Raw genomic sequence first — 14,707 nt, 5'->3', positions numbered from 1 at the left:
ACTCAGAGGTCATTAGTATGATTTGATACTATTTTAGCATCCTTGGACTTAATTGTCAATTAATGAGCCTTCTAAAAGTAAAATGGTGTTATTACGCAGAAAGAAAAGCCGGCTGTAGGCCATCTATTGAACTAAAGTTGTAGTAATTTTTTACCCAGCAAGTAAGTAGCTCGTTGGATAGAAGTTGAAGCTAAAGGCCTTCACCGATCCGTAAAATTAGGTACGAGCTTTAAGGGTAGTATTTCGATGCGCGCGCCTGCTCCTGCACGCAGCATTTCTCATTCTTACTTTCTTTTTTGGTGCGGAAATTGGTTCCATCTCCTATATTGAATTGCATCACCGCGATGTAGGCGTCAGACATCATTTAAAGTCCTTTCCAAGGAAGCATATTGGTTGACCTACCAGAAGGGGGGGACTAAGCAGCTCTAACTTCGTGGTGGCGCTTGACCGTAGTTTTCACTTTAAATTCTAACTTGGTAGTTTTCGTTCAATGTTGCAACTCTTCAGCGGAGCATGGATTTATAAAAAATGTCTCTGGCCGTTATCGTAAACACGAAAAAGGTCATCCCCACATTTCAGGATGTACCGCACATAGATGTTATCCTTTCAGCTCCCCCTGAATTACGTATCCGGGGCTATTAAAAGGTTGCCATTCGCAAGTGGAGAACATTTGGAACCTACTCTAATCTTTTTTTAGCTTATGTCACCCTCTACTCTTTGGCAATGCTATGGAGGATGTTCCAATAAGCTCTCTGATTTATGTATCTACTTTTGGCCAAATATGATTTGTACGCGGTTTGATACTTGACCTCTCTTATGGCAACTCCAGGTGGACGGTAAATATGGTATCTTCATAGGCCAAGCTCTGATCTCAGGGTTAGCTTGAGCGGCGAGAAGCCATACAATTTGGTCAGAAATCTGCTTTATACATGGGCAACAACTCCTGTGTGCTTTAGTTCTTTAGCAAGTGCTATCTTCCCTCTGATGCTAGAGGCAACATCTTCGTCAGTTCGTGCTGGCGCTCTTTATGAGTTTTTATTAGCGAGGTAAATAACCCCTCTTTGAGCTGCTCGCCGTACATTTTCTTGTCGTGTAAAAGTATTCTATTCTAGTAGGTAATCAAGCAGAGCCTGTTGTCCTCTGCTGAGATGTGGGTGAGACTTGCTAGTACAGAATAATAAGTTCTATGTTACTTTCGATTTCTCAAAAAAACGGCCGTATAAACGAGGCGTTGTCTTTATTACAGCTCTACGATCCAAAAAATTAGTTTTCTCCTCTTTAATGAAACATTGAATCTATTGGAGCTACAGTTAACTTTTTCATTACATGCTGAGAGCCAGAACTGAAAAAATTAAAAAATGTTTGACCTAAGTTTTTTTCTAAAAAAAAAAAAGGTTTTAAAAACATGTGAAAATATGAGGTAAATTTTATTTTTTATTTATAGACTTGTGCGTAGTAATAACTTTTTTTCTAACATATTATATTCGTATATCCTTTATTTATTATTATGGGGTTTATATTACTCCTTTCGAATATTTTATGCATATTTATTATATATAGATTATTCCTATTTACTTTTTTCTATTTCTACCATATTAATTCATATATATTTACTATGTAAACATTTATATTTTTTTTAAATAATTCTCTTTTTATTATTATTACACTTTTATAAGTACTTACCAAGTAAAATGTTTTATATAAATTCTGTTTTTTTAAATTAGTATTACTTAAAATTTAATCTTAATATATATGATTACTTTTTTTTTTGTTGATATTAACTTTTATAAGCACCTCTGGTGACCGCTCCTAAACTCTATCGCCAATAGAGCTTCCATATCCTTTACTTTGACCCACAACCAAGCTATCCTGCCACGCTAGTATGCCTTGTGCCCCCGGCCAATCATAACATACGCACCTGCTGTCTAAACCAATCACTCATTAAAAGTAGCCCCTTCACTGCACTACACTCAACACAGCCTGCCCACTCCTGAGGACGGACGCCCCGTGTATTATTCCATAACGTTACTTTACATCCATTGCTACACCATCAATGAAGGACCTATGGCTTCTTCAGCACATCAATCAAAAACTCGCAAAAAAAGCCAGTGTACCAACCATCGGGTCCACGCTCCTTAGCCCCCACCCCCTCAATGACCACTTAGAATTTCGGTTCTATATATAATAAGGATGTGCCAGGTATCACCAGTTTCAAATAATAGATTATTTAAAAAATATTAAAAGGTAAAATATTTCTAAAAATTTTAATCTCGAAATTTATATAAAAAAGTTAATATCTTAAAGTCTAGCATCTTTATCTCAACTTGAAAGGAATCATCAACTAGCCTCGGTAAGAACACCATTTTCCCACTCCAAAGGAGCTATCTTAATAATTAAGCCCTCCAAAAAACATAAAGAGAGTGGAGACTTCCTTTCTCAATGCCCCCCCATGTGCCACCGTTTTCTTTTTTTTCAACACCTTCAACGCTCGTCTTTCTCGTTCACTGCCATGTAGACAAAGCGATCTAGACTATTTTATTTAGTCTTAAGTTAAATTTATGTAGGTAGAAAGATTAGGGCTACACCTCAGGCCGTGCTAGTTGGCCTCTATCTGGGTGACCTGGCTCTTAGCTATCCTGCCTGCTTTCCTTCAACGTTAGACACTCAACCCCCCGCCAGGTTACTGTTATTAAACGACCAAAAAAGTTCCGCCCTATAGTAAAAATGCTTCGTTGGATTCTACCTCTAGTTCCAAATGGCTGACTTCAAACTCCCCCCGAGGACGCGGCACCTGTCAGTTATCTTTTCCATCCAACGGAAGACTGCACGTTAAATGTAGTTACTATGCTGAAAGGTACTGGTTAATAGCCCCTTACGTCGAACTGCTTCACTCGGCTGGCACTGGAATTATACGGTAGGCTCTCTAATTAATAATTCTATTTCCAAGTAAAGGATCAAACACTGTAACGCATGTATGGCGTTAGCGTGCTGATCAGGATTACAGTGCTCCTTGGAGGGTCCTAGGGAAGAATGGTCTAATCCAAGGTTAATAATCCGCCACGGTCGACGAACTTGCTTTTAAAAATAAGAAAACACAAGCACTTGAGATCTTTCCATTTCTCAGTTCATTAAGGATCATGCCGACTAGTATTAGGCTAGAAATGGTCTACATCTTACCCGTTAGATTAAGAGATGGTCTCTCCATAACCAAATCGCCATTGATATTATGGTCTAACGGATCCGTTTTCTTCTTGAACAGCAGTGTAGGTTGATCTTTTGTCCTTGGGTAGTTAAAGGCTAAGTGGTAGCAATGCCTGCATCTTGGGTACATAGGCAGCGTCTGAAAGCCTGTGGTGTCCTCTTGAACTATTTTATTTTTGTCTTATTACCTTCCGAACTTCGAGGGTTGCTATCATTAGTAATATTAAATATCACTCTTTGCATCGATCCCTAGAGGTTTAGGATCAGCTTGGAACCAGTTCTAAAATAGTACTGTAGGCTGGTATTATGCTGAAATTGCATTAGTATCATAGTGAGAAACTTTCTAGCTATCTCAGAAAATTGTTCCTTAGATTAACTCGGTTTGGCATACTTTTTTTGCTCAAGACCGGGCTGGGGTACTTGTATAGTTCCTTGTGGAGAGCTAAAGGGTGCTTATTCTCGTAAATGGTAGCGTTCTAATATAGTACTAGGAAAGTACAGTTTTACCAATATAGTCATTTACTAGTATATACCCTGTGAACGTCCCTGATCCCGACCTAATACGCCTCTGCAACCCCTCAGTTATTTGGGAAAGTCACGATAACCCTTTGGGAGAAGCCACCAGTGAGAAATAATACCATAACCTCCTAAGGGCTAAATTAGATAGTTTAAAGCGCTTCTAAATTTGGACATTAGTATGCCAGGGTTTAAAAATAAAAGATAAATACATTCTAGAAAGACATGCCGTTTATGCCCTTTGGCTTCATGTATAAATATGGTGCCCCTCTTTTATAATTAAGGTGTATTTGTAACCCTTGTACTAACACAATTAAAATACTAACTCGCCCTTAAATTAAATAAATGACTTTCACCTTAAGCATCTTCGGAGATATTTTACTATCATTAACAGTACAAATTCGGACTATAATACTACACTTTAAAGCTGCCTTACCATGACCAGCGGGGTAGTCAAAATAAAAGTAGCGTTAACATGGCAAACATATAATATGTGGTGTCGGGAAGAAGGATGATTAATATAACGTTTTGACTAACATTGAGATTAATTACAAATAGCTTTTTTATTTATTATGGTAGTAGTTCAAAGTAAAACACATTATGTGCCTACCAAGTCCCTATCAAAGATAAGGAAAAATAACGGTTATTTTTAGTTTCATCTTAAAAAAGTAAGAAGTTTCAATAAATAAGCTAGTACTGATTTTATATAAAGTAACAGAGGTTTTTTATAAACTGCACTACCTTAACGAACTGGCAGTGTTGGTTCTTTTAGTAACCAATTAGTGCATGATTCATTGTTAAAGTTCTTAACCGATAGTAATTTTTCTTTATAAGTACATTGGTCGTTGTAAAATAAAAGCTTATTTTGATAATGAATACGCGAGCAACAATGAATAGTATGATCGAGCGTAATATCACTGTAGCAATTAAAGTCTTAAGTTAAATCAAAATTTTATCAAACAATTACTTACATCCTCTTTAAAGATTCATTAAAAGCGTCATGTCCAATATTTTTAATTTTATTAAGCCGCAGATCTCTATTGTATTATCTTTAATTTTCAAGTTTCATTTTGGAGACAATATTTATAATAATAAATAGTATTATTAAGAATATTTTACAAATAAGTCAATGCGTTAAGTTTGCTAAAAGAGGTTGGGGGAACAACTTTGAGACGAGTTCCAGAAAGATCTCTGTACGCCATGTATCAAAATTAAGTAAAACTAATTACAATTTATGCAACAGTAGCATTTTTGTTCAATGATGTATTAAAAAATTCTTAAACGATGAAAAGAATATTAGACACTTACAAATATTGAAGACTAACAAGCTTCCTAAACCAGATGGGTTTAATCGATTTGAGAGGGTTAGCGTGCATTAATCTATATTTAATAAATCATGATATTTATAAAATTAATAGTTTTATCCTTAGTCCTTTGTATAATAATGCTAAAATAAACGCAACTATTATATAAACTTCGATAAAATTTCTTATGGGAAAAAATTTTAGTAAGCCTCTTTCATGAACAAATATTAAAAAATAAAAAATAAAAATAACTGTTTAATTCAATAAACTTACAAATATTTTAAATTTATTAAATTTCTGAACGCATCATCACTTATTGAGGTTATTTTATTGTTTTCAAGAATTCTAAAAAATAGTAGATTACTTTAATTAAAAATAATATTAGCAATGCGACTGTGTCATAGGATGGAGTACAAGAGGAGGAGCCATCAACCTATCATATTCACTAAGGAGGGGTAGAAAAGAGAAAATCGAATGCGGGACAAAACACGTGCATATGCGTAACACGTGACTATATTCGCGGGAAGAGCACACGGTACTATAAAACCGCGTGGTATGAGCACATGGCATAGCCAGTTGGCAGTGAGGAAGATTCCAAATATAACGTGGTTAAAAAGCGGTATTTCTCGGGAATTAATAAACCATAATAAAAGAAGCATAATTAATTAGGCGTTTTACAAAGAGTAACCAGAAAGTAACCGCTTACAAAAAAAAACTAATGTATATAATTAACGAAGGCAAGGGTGGAAAAACCTCACTACGAAAAACCAATCCGCTAAAACATGAGTACCTCACTCCTACCCTGCTCCGATGTGATTTTATTACTCAAAATTTTTTTATATTATCCGAATAGCTCACAATTAAACTAAGCTACTATATAATTACAAGTATTCAAGGTTCTTAAGGTCTGAAAAAACATAGCTGTCAATCCACGGAATCTTGTTTTCCCCTAAATCGCTAAAGAGAAAAAAATAACTAGAAACACAGTAATATTGAAAATGACGTTAACATTTACAGAGATATGAGCAAAGTAAGATGGGCAAATGCTTCCGAGGAAAGATAAGTTATTTTATTTCCCCGAAGGCTCCTATGGTAAAAAGCAGTGTTATTTGTGGTGTTATTATGAAATTAAGTAAAAAATGCTCTTATCTAGTTATAGTAAACAAAGCTTATAAGTATGTTTCAAAAAGCCAACGTTAAAAATAATAACAATAAAAAAAAGATAATTGAAATAGATAATAGAACAGGCTGAAAATAATATTTAATGAAAAGTTTACACAGATTTCAAGGATGGAGAAAGAATTTGATTATCCGGTGGGTAAAATGTTAATGAACATCGTCGCATGGTGCTATTATTAACGATATATCGTTGATAAGGAAAAAAAATTATTTTTTTTAATAATGTTGTAAAAGTTTCGGCCTTGAAAAGAGAACTCTACTTTAGTTATGAAACTTGTAAAATTTGCTGGGCGGATATTGCGAAATATCGTACAAAGTAGTTACAACAAAATGAACAATAAAGCCTTTGCAAATACTCTAATTTGCGATCATTTTCCATGTAATATATAGTAAAATAAAGTCAAATGGTTCACATACATGAGGTGGTCACTTGTAAAATTTAAACAAGAACGTAAAGCAATAACTCTCTTCGAAAGAAACGCTAAAATGAAAAGAAAAAAATATAGAGTCATTATGGAAGGTCTAAAAATTATAGAATGAGGAAATAAAGGCGGATCAATAATTACCAATGTATACCATTCTTCAAGTGAATGCATGTACATATTTTTTTTTTTTTTTAAGACTCTTTGCTTAGGGCCTCCAGTTAAAACCACTTAATAAAGATAATCCAAATTTTTTAACTTACGGTTATTATCCTCATAACGCTTAATTTTTATTTGGTAAAATTGTAGCGTTCATATAATTTTGAAAAAAAATTAAAAATAAAAACAACTTTGTTCCACTACATTGTAGGTGCCTTTGTTATCAAAATTTTTAACCTGTACCTTCTTTTATTTTTATTATAATTGGCTTTCTAATATAGTGCAACATATTTATCCACCTAAAAGTATGCTCTCTGCTACTGTTTTAATAAGATATATATATATATATCAGAACTTACACAATAAGTTTTAGTAAGCCTTTTGCTTATATATTAATAATTGAGAACAAAGACGTAATACATTATTATAGGTAGAAGGCGTTAACAAGCAGTTATAACGCATTTTATTTTATTCAACCTCGAGTTTGGTTACAATTCCTAGTAGAATAATGCTAGAGCTATTCAAGTAGCACCATTTTGTCAGTCAAGATTTTTGGAAAAACACAAATAGACCGTTGTAGCTCCTTACTCTAGCGCAGTTCTTAATTTTTTTAAAATTTTTAGTCACTTTGACCTTATTAGGGCACCTGCTAGTCCATTACATAGCAGCTCACAAATTTGAGGCTCGGCCATGCATTAAGTTGACCAGTTTTAAATCTATACCTTTGTAAATGGTAAAACAAGGTTTAGTAATCCATAATGAAGAAGCTAAATCTTGTTTTAAAAGATCTTTTTAATATTTATATCAGTATTCCTGATACGCGAATTTTAAAAAACGGCCTTTAATACTATAATTAACAAAGTAAAGGTTCTTTTCCATTTAGTATTAATTTCTACAAATTAATAATAAAGCATTAACAATTCTAAAATTTGGTATAGAATAATAAATTAGTCTCACTATAAACTACCACAAAATAAAAAAGTAAATATTGGAATGTGTGTTACATTAACCAAATGCCTATGCGAACGTACTAAGTTTATGTCTTGGAGTGATCAAACTCATTAATGTTAAAAATTTAAATGGCTTCAAAATTCTATAGCTTTCAGTATGTTTGCAAATAAAGTATTTTTGTAAGTACCCAAAATAATCGTTAGAAAATATACATATAAATTTTTTTTTTTTTTAAAATTAAATTAGCTCATTAAGACCAACCGATTAAAGGTTCCATACAAACATTAACTATTCAAGAGCGGTTTAACCATTTCAGTAACACAGTGGAGTTGCAGTAGCTTTAGACCAAATGAGGACGTGAGTTATAGAGGGTAACATGATGACATGACCACCGGTCTGATGAGCCTACTATTTTTTGCCTGCACAATGACGATGTCGGACGCAGAAGAACAGCCTCCATGACTTACGCGAAAAACAGACTTATTTAGGACCTCTAGGGTAGGGTTTTGTAATCTTTTAACATTAGCGATAATGTTTGGTATTTTTAGACTAATCAAAAGCTCAAGATTTACTTGAATGAAATAAGATAGCGGGCCCTACTTAAATTTCGACATGCCTGCTGTTATATATTCCGTTGAGCAAAGGTCCGTCAATATACTGTCAGTATTAAAGCTCTCACCTTGAATTGCCCATAGCAGACTTGTAAAAGTGGTTAGGTTTTTTATATAATTTGTGGTTAAACATTTACTCGCTTTTAAATGTAGTTAATCTTTAACCTGTAAGTTTTAGGGTTCATTATTTTAAACAAAATATGCGTTTTTCAGTGCTTTTGTATCAAAGTATTTGACTAACCCAATCTCTATATGCTCTTTATGTTTTAATAGGAAAAAGTAACTAAACGAACAGGTTTTCAGTATCTTAACTTTAAAATGGTAGCAAGTAAACAAAATATACCGGAACTTAGGACCATACACTCCTTTAGTTCGCAAATTTTTAGTGTACGACAATAATTATAAAAGAAAGGTCCGATGATTGAGCATTGGGATATATACGAACTCCACTGATAATTATTTCAAATATACATATAATCCGAGTTACTCAGATAAAGGGACATCCTTGCTATAAAAACATTTATTTCATAAATGCGGCAACAACCCGTGATCATAATGTAATAAAAACAAATACTTTATTACATGAAAAAACTTCTGGAAAATTACGTGCGATAATAGAGACTAACTAATGTCACTTCAGGTCCCTCGGTAACTAAACACGAAATATAGGACACCGAGAAGTAAAAGCAATATTTAATTTCTGACACCGTAAGCGCTTCGTTAAACACTTCTAGCCCTTCTACACCAAGGACAGTTAAAATTAATAATAATAATAATAATAATAACTTTTAAAATAACAAGGAATAAACAGTTCCGAATATCAAAAAAAAAAAAAAGGATGCTAGCTGTTACCGGTTACAGTTTACACGCGCATCTAACGGTTAAATATCTGATTCGCATCTTTGAAAGTCTTTTTAGTTGAAGTTTAGCTAACTCGAAAATTTTTTAAAGTCATGTGATGCTCTTATCACGTAATTCTTAGGCAACTTTCTTACATTATCATAAAAATTTAGGGTCTTACTTTTACTGAAATGAAGTATTCCTTGTTTGTTATATAAGTTCACTTTAAGGTAACATTTTTTCATTATTTAAATGGTTTCGGCACCAATCACATACTAAGAATGTTGCCACGAAGGCAAGATTATATTATCCAATTGTATTAAATACTTTGAATCGTTCATAACTCCTAAAGTTATTCAAAAAAATACTTTGGTTGAATCTAATTCTGCTTGCACAATTTTTCATTCCGGTAGAAATTTCTAATTTTTCCCAGGATGTGTCTTAGGCGATTTAAAAGTGTCAAACCTCTTTAAGCCATTTTTAGGAATTAAAGATCTGTTCACTCCTGTACCGCTTTCTCTTTATTTTGGGATGGCGTTTAGTAAACCGTTATGGAAAAGTTTATATTTTTCGCTTCTTCAACGTTTGCCTTTCGCTTTGCGCCCAACCTTTTTTAGTACGGAAAGAGCTGCCTTCTCACACGAATGTTTTAGTATCAGCAAAAAAGCTTTCCTTCTTTGACGCCTATCATTGGTTAGGTAAATTCTTGAGGGCGCTGTTAAAGTGTCCATAGTTTGTCACTTTGCTTATGAGGAATAAGACCCTTCATCTTTTCTGCGGGTTGAATTTGTAAATGTTGTAGTGACACCTGTTCAATATGGGTGTTAAAAAAAACCCTTCCTCTTGCTCAGAAGTGGTAAAATGAAAAACACGCAGTTTACATATTTGGATTTTTGTTTTTACATTTTGCTTAATTAATGCGTTTACATTGGAGGTAAAAATCTAGTAGGATTACTATCATGTGCATGTATTAAAACCCTAATTTTATAATAAAGTAAAAAGCTTACTCTTTCTAAATGCTGGCCCCTTGTACCTCGTTTTTTTTTCGGCGGAGGCCTTTAGTAGGTTAGGTAATCTATAATACTTTTAACAAGGAGTTTTAGAACTTTTTTATTCAAACTGGTAGGAAAAATTCCAACCAATCTGACTTGATATCAAATCATAGTTTTAAGTTCACTAAATTATTTAACCTTGTTTTGGTTAAAAGCCTTATCCTATATAGGTGAGTCTTAAGAACTTCAAAACATCAAAAACTCTATACTTTTTTTTTAATTAAAATTACAACTTGATGCTTTATATATTTGTCAATAAATTCTTATCTTTACTCCCTTGTACTTTAATCTATCATCTAAAAATTATAATTTTTTACCAAAACAGTGACTATATTCGCTAAAATTTAAAAATTTTGCTTCAATTTTATTCGCTGTTAAGTTAATCTAGAACTCTACAAGACCCCTCATTAGAAACCCTCTAGATCCTAGAAACACAAGCACTTGGTTTATCAACAACTGCATTACGCATCCACAATTAGTTAAATTTATATTGTAAAGATCTTCCTGTAAAAGTTTAAAAACGTTTATAAGCTGGTAAACAATTTAATCAAGAAAACCCTCATAAAAATTTTATTAATAAAATACCCTTCAGCATGAGTATCAAACGTGCTTCACTAAGCAAAATCACTTGTTTCTCGGAGGGTTATTGCTGCGTCCTCCACCACTTGTGGAACCCTTATTCGTGGATGGCCATCCACCTGTTATACATACCACCATAAGATGAATTATACTCAATTAATAAGAATTAGAAAATTACAGAACTTAAACCTTGATTTTATGGTTATAATAACTCCAAAAATCCATTCTACAAAGTTTTTGCAGTTGTAATACAAACCCATTAATCATACTCTAGTTCATAACCGCTAAGCTTTGGTCTTATAGCTCACGCAACTCAGCGTTATAAAAGCAGCATATAATGCTCATAAGATTTCGACTGTGTTCAAAATGAGACCACTTTTAAATAAAGAGTAAGGCCTAGATTTATAGAGTTACTTCATCTCAAAAAACAACACTTTAGCTACAGCTCTTTTGATCATGTAAAACATGAATGGAGAAGAATAGTTAACCTGCATTTCCAGGCCCTTGATGTTTCCCAGTACCCGGTCTCTCTACATATAAAGGGTGAGAGTTAGCTGTAAAATTGTGACAAAAGCGTTGGACCACACAGGCAGACGCCAAGAAAACAACGTGCAATAAATCGAGAATTTAAAAAACCCACCACCTCCCTCCGGCATCTCCACAAGTTGAGCAAAGCTATGCTATATAGGGGGGTACGGAAGGTTGATCCTTTTATATGCTATGTTAACTTTTTAAATTTTTTTAAATGGCATGCAATAAATGCTATAAAAGTTAATTTAATCACGATTGCACGTTGTACAAAATAAGTTAAAATTCGAGGGTTTTCCGGTTTTAATAAAAAAAAAGATTTGTTGTAATACTTTGTGTATTTATTATAATATGATTCTAGTAGGTTAGCTAAATCAGGAATCAAAAGTAACTGTTGTATAAAATAATAAATATAACATTTTATTATTATTTATGTATTACAACCTACGCATGTAATATATTCCCATTAGATACTTATTAGCGCTAGAGACTAGACTTTGAAAGGTTCATCTTTATGCGATATAATAACATTTTTTATTTTCTCGCTATGATAACTTAGCTATTTAATTTTATTGTACTAGTAATAAAAATAATAACTGATTTTAAAGTTTTCAAAAAGTTATAATTTAGTGTTACACAAGCTTACAAAACTCGCTGACGAAACAGCATTAATTTATCTGCATTTCATCTACTTCCTATGTAATTTATTGCTCTTGCAACTAATAAATCCAAAGTATTTTATAAATTATGAATGTCTACACCACTAAATTGCCAGCTCAAATTCTAACTTCAAAAATCCTTTTGAGTCTGTTTTGTTTTCATTCTTAGTTTGTACTCCTGTGTTTAATGTAGCTTCTAATTCTTTATCTACTCTGGTTCCTATGATTTTATTTAAGCTATTTTAGGGCCTTTTTATGACTTTATTCTTTCCTATTCTTTTAAATTTATCGCTCTTCCTAGTAGAAGCAGTGCAACAAGACTACACTTATAACATTTGATACTTTGACCTCTGATGCAAAAGAAAACTTGAGCTCTTAACGCAGAAAAATTCTACTAATTTATCTCACCTTATTTTCGTCCGAAAGTTTGAAAAAAGTGCGTAGAGAATAACTTGAAAAATTTAAAACGCATTTAATTTTTATCTTAAATATATTATTAGCTACTATTAGAACAGCTAAATTTAATTCCTTTAAAAGTAGATGTAACGGAGTTTTCAACTTTTTTAAGGCTAAGCTTATACTGTAATGGACATACAATTCGACTCCTGTAAACTTGTTTTTCTTTATCAGTATATGTCTGTGAGGGTTTCCTTATACAGTTTAGGTTTTTCGCTCTACAAAGAAATTATGCCACGAATAAGTTGTCGTAGAATAATAAATTAAATATTAGCAACAATACCAATTTAATAAAAACAACTTAACTAATTAATTACTTATTTTGTTGTATCTTTCGTGAAAATATCAACCCAATTATAACTGTATACATGACCGCATAACGGTTACCATATATAGAACTAGACAGTAATACTGGCATATGGTTTGAACGCAAACTAAAGACTGGAATTATTTCTCGGGAACAGTTCCCAGTTACTAGAAATGACTAATCCTAAATTGAAGTATAGAAGCCAGTTTACAATTTGGAACTATAACCAGTTCTTGGTATTCGGGGGGCCCCCTTTAATGCCTCTGCACCTGTCTGTTAGTCGATTGGCTAAGTGGACTATATCCTATCTTGAACTTTATACATATATCTTTAAATCTTATAGTTATTAAAATATATACTTTTTATTTCTCTACAAGTATATAATTTAAAATTTTTATATTAGATATTTTAATTCTAAACTCTTGATAAACTGTAGGTGAAAACTGGTGAAGGTTTAATCCCTGGTTAAAACATTTAAACTACGCTGAACGCATAAAATTTTCGGATGGCGTTAACTGATAAGTGTAAATAAAAATGAGTCCTATAAAATAGAAGTGCAAATCAAATTATAGGCTACACTCCTACGTATATTCCTCTTTTTAATACCTTATAATTATAATACAATTTGTAAAGAAATAAATTAATCCTTAGAGAGCAAATTTTAAGTATGAAAATTTCTAACAAGCAACTTTGTGTTATATAAATCAATTTTGAGGATCACATAACGTTAGTAAGTTAATGGTAAAAGATAAATCCAAGTAACTGGAAAAAAGGTCAAATTATAGTCTTTGTTTTATATAAATATAAATACTTGTAATAGTTACGCCTGAAAGTGTAACAACCACAAGAAGAGCATTTTTTTTTTGTTCCCATTACACTAATATAGATATCAGTTTTTCCACCAGAAAGTTAGCATGCTCGCAGTATTAGTTTGGATGTAGGTTTCCAAGTTTAATGAATAAATTAGAATTATAAACACATATAAAGGCATAAGTAAATTAGAAGGATGTAAGATAAGAGTTAATAGTTAGATAGAAAGAAAGATTTAAGGATAAAAATATAGAAATTAAATCTATATAACCCATAGACACAAATAAAGTCGGAACTTATAATAATAAGCTATACTCTCCATTCGAATCGACGATAGAAATTGAAGCTCAATTAATAGCACCCCAAGGTTACTCTTATTTTAAAGTCTTTAGTTCCTCACCTGTTTTAAAGGAGAGGAGACCGTTTCGCCTTAAAAAGAGTTGTACTTTAGTAGAAGAAAGCTTATTAACAACCAATCTAGGAATGTTAGCTAACTAACTTGTTCTATAATAGTAGAACAATAAAACCTCCCTACTGTGAAGGAAAAAAAAACGAAGTTTCTCTTATGTATGCTCCAGTCGTAGCCTGGTTACACCAGGTAATTTTGATACAAACTGCATCCTCTAGTCACTAACTGCGTGCGAAGATTTTCGCTTGCATAGGTCTGCATAAGGAGCAACATGATGGCACTAGCGCTCGTCCATGAGCCGCCGGTCTAGTCAAATGACTAACTGACTAAACTAAAGTCGATGAAATCATTTGACTAAAGATTAGATATTAGTGCTGGTATTAGATATAGTGAAAAGCTATGTATAGTATTGGTACCATTGTCCTCTCTTGGTCGGCTTGGTGCTGGGAGGATTCTTCCTTTGGTTCTCCTGGTTCCTTCTGGTTGACTCGACCGGCGCGGGATAGTGTCTCCAACTATAGGGTAGTGATGCTCTATAGTAGGAGGCACTATTCTAGACAGTGCTATCAGCTAGAATATATCTAGTATGAGCGCGGCGAGCCCAATTTTTCTCCTTGGCATCGCTAGGTGTAGACTTATGGATTTCATCTTTAGGTGTAACAATGCTTAAACGCCCTAAATGAAAATTTCAACACCTTCGTCAAGTGCCTACCTCAGTTTTTTA

General features: G+C 33.0%; 2 long non-coding RNA genes across 2 annotated transcripts; both read right to left on the bottom strand.

The window, feature by feature from the left end:
• Positions 1 to 4,688: 4,688 nt before the first annotated feature.
• On the bottom strand, positions 4,689 to 5,097 carry LOC135145294 (uncharacterized). Its single transcript, XR_010283397.1, has 3 exons — positions 5,026 to 5,097; positions 4,837 to 4,908; positions 4,689 to 4,754 (listed from the first exon to the last, which is right to left on the bottom strand). It is a non-coding gene; the product is annotated as an uncharacterized LOC135145294 (long non-coding RNA).
• Positions 5,098 to 6,036: 939 nt separating this feature from the next.
• Positions 6,037 to 6,705, bottom strand: LOC135145287 (uncharacterized). The gene is made up of 3 exons (XR_010283392.1): positions 6,618 to 6,705; positions 6,299 to 6,370; positions 6,037 to 6,108 (listed from the first exon to the last, which is right to left on the bottom strand). It is a non-coding gene; the product is annotated as an uncharacterized LOC135145287 (long non-coding RNA).
• Positions 6,706 to 14,707: the final 8,002 nt, after the last annotated feature.

The sequence above is a fragment of the Zophobas morio genome, unplaced genomic scaffold (assembly GCF_036711695.1).
Source record: "Zophobas morio isolate AGI-343-1 ecotype UQ-CSIRO unplaced genomic scaffold, CSIRO_AGI_Zmor_V1 ptg000140l, whole genome shotgun sequence".
Lineage (NCBI taxonomy): Eukaryota > Metazoa > Arthropoda > Insecta > Coleoptera > Tenebrionidae > Zophobas > Zophobas morio.
This window is presented reverse-complemented; position numbering and strand designations above follow the sequence as displayed.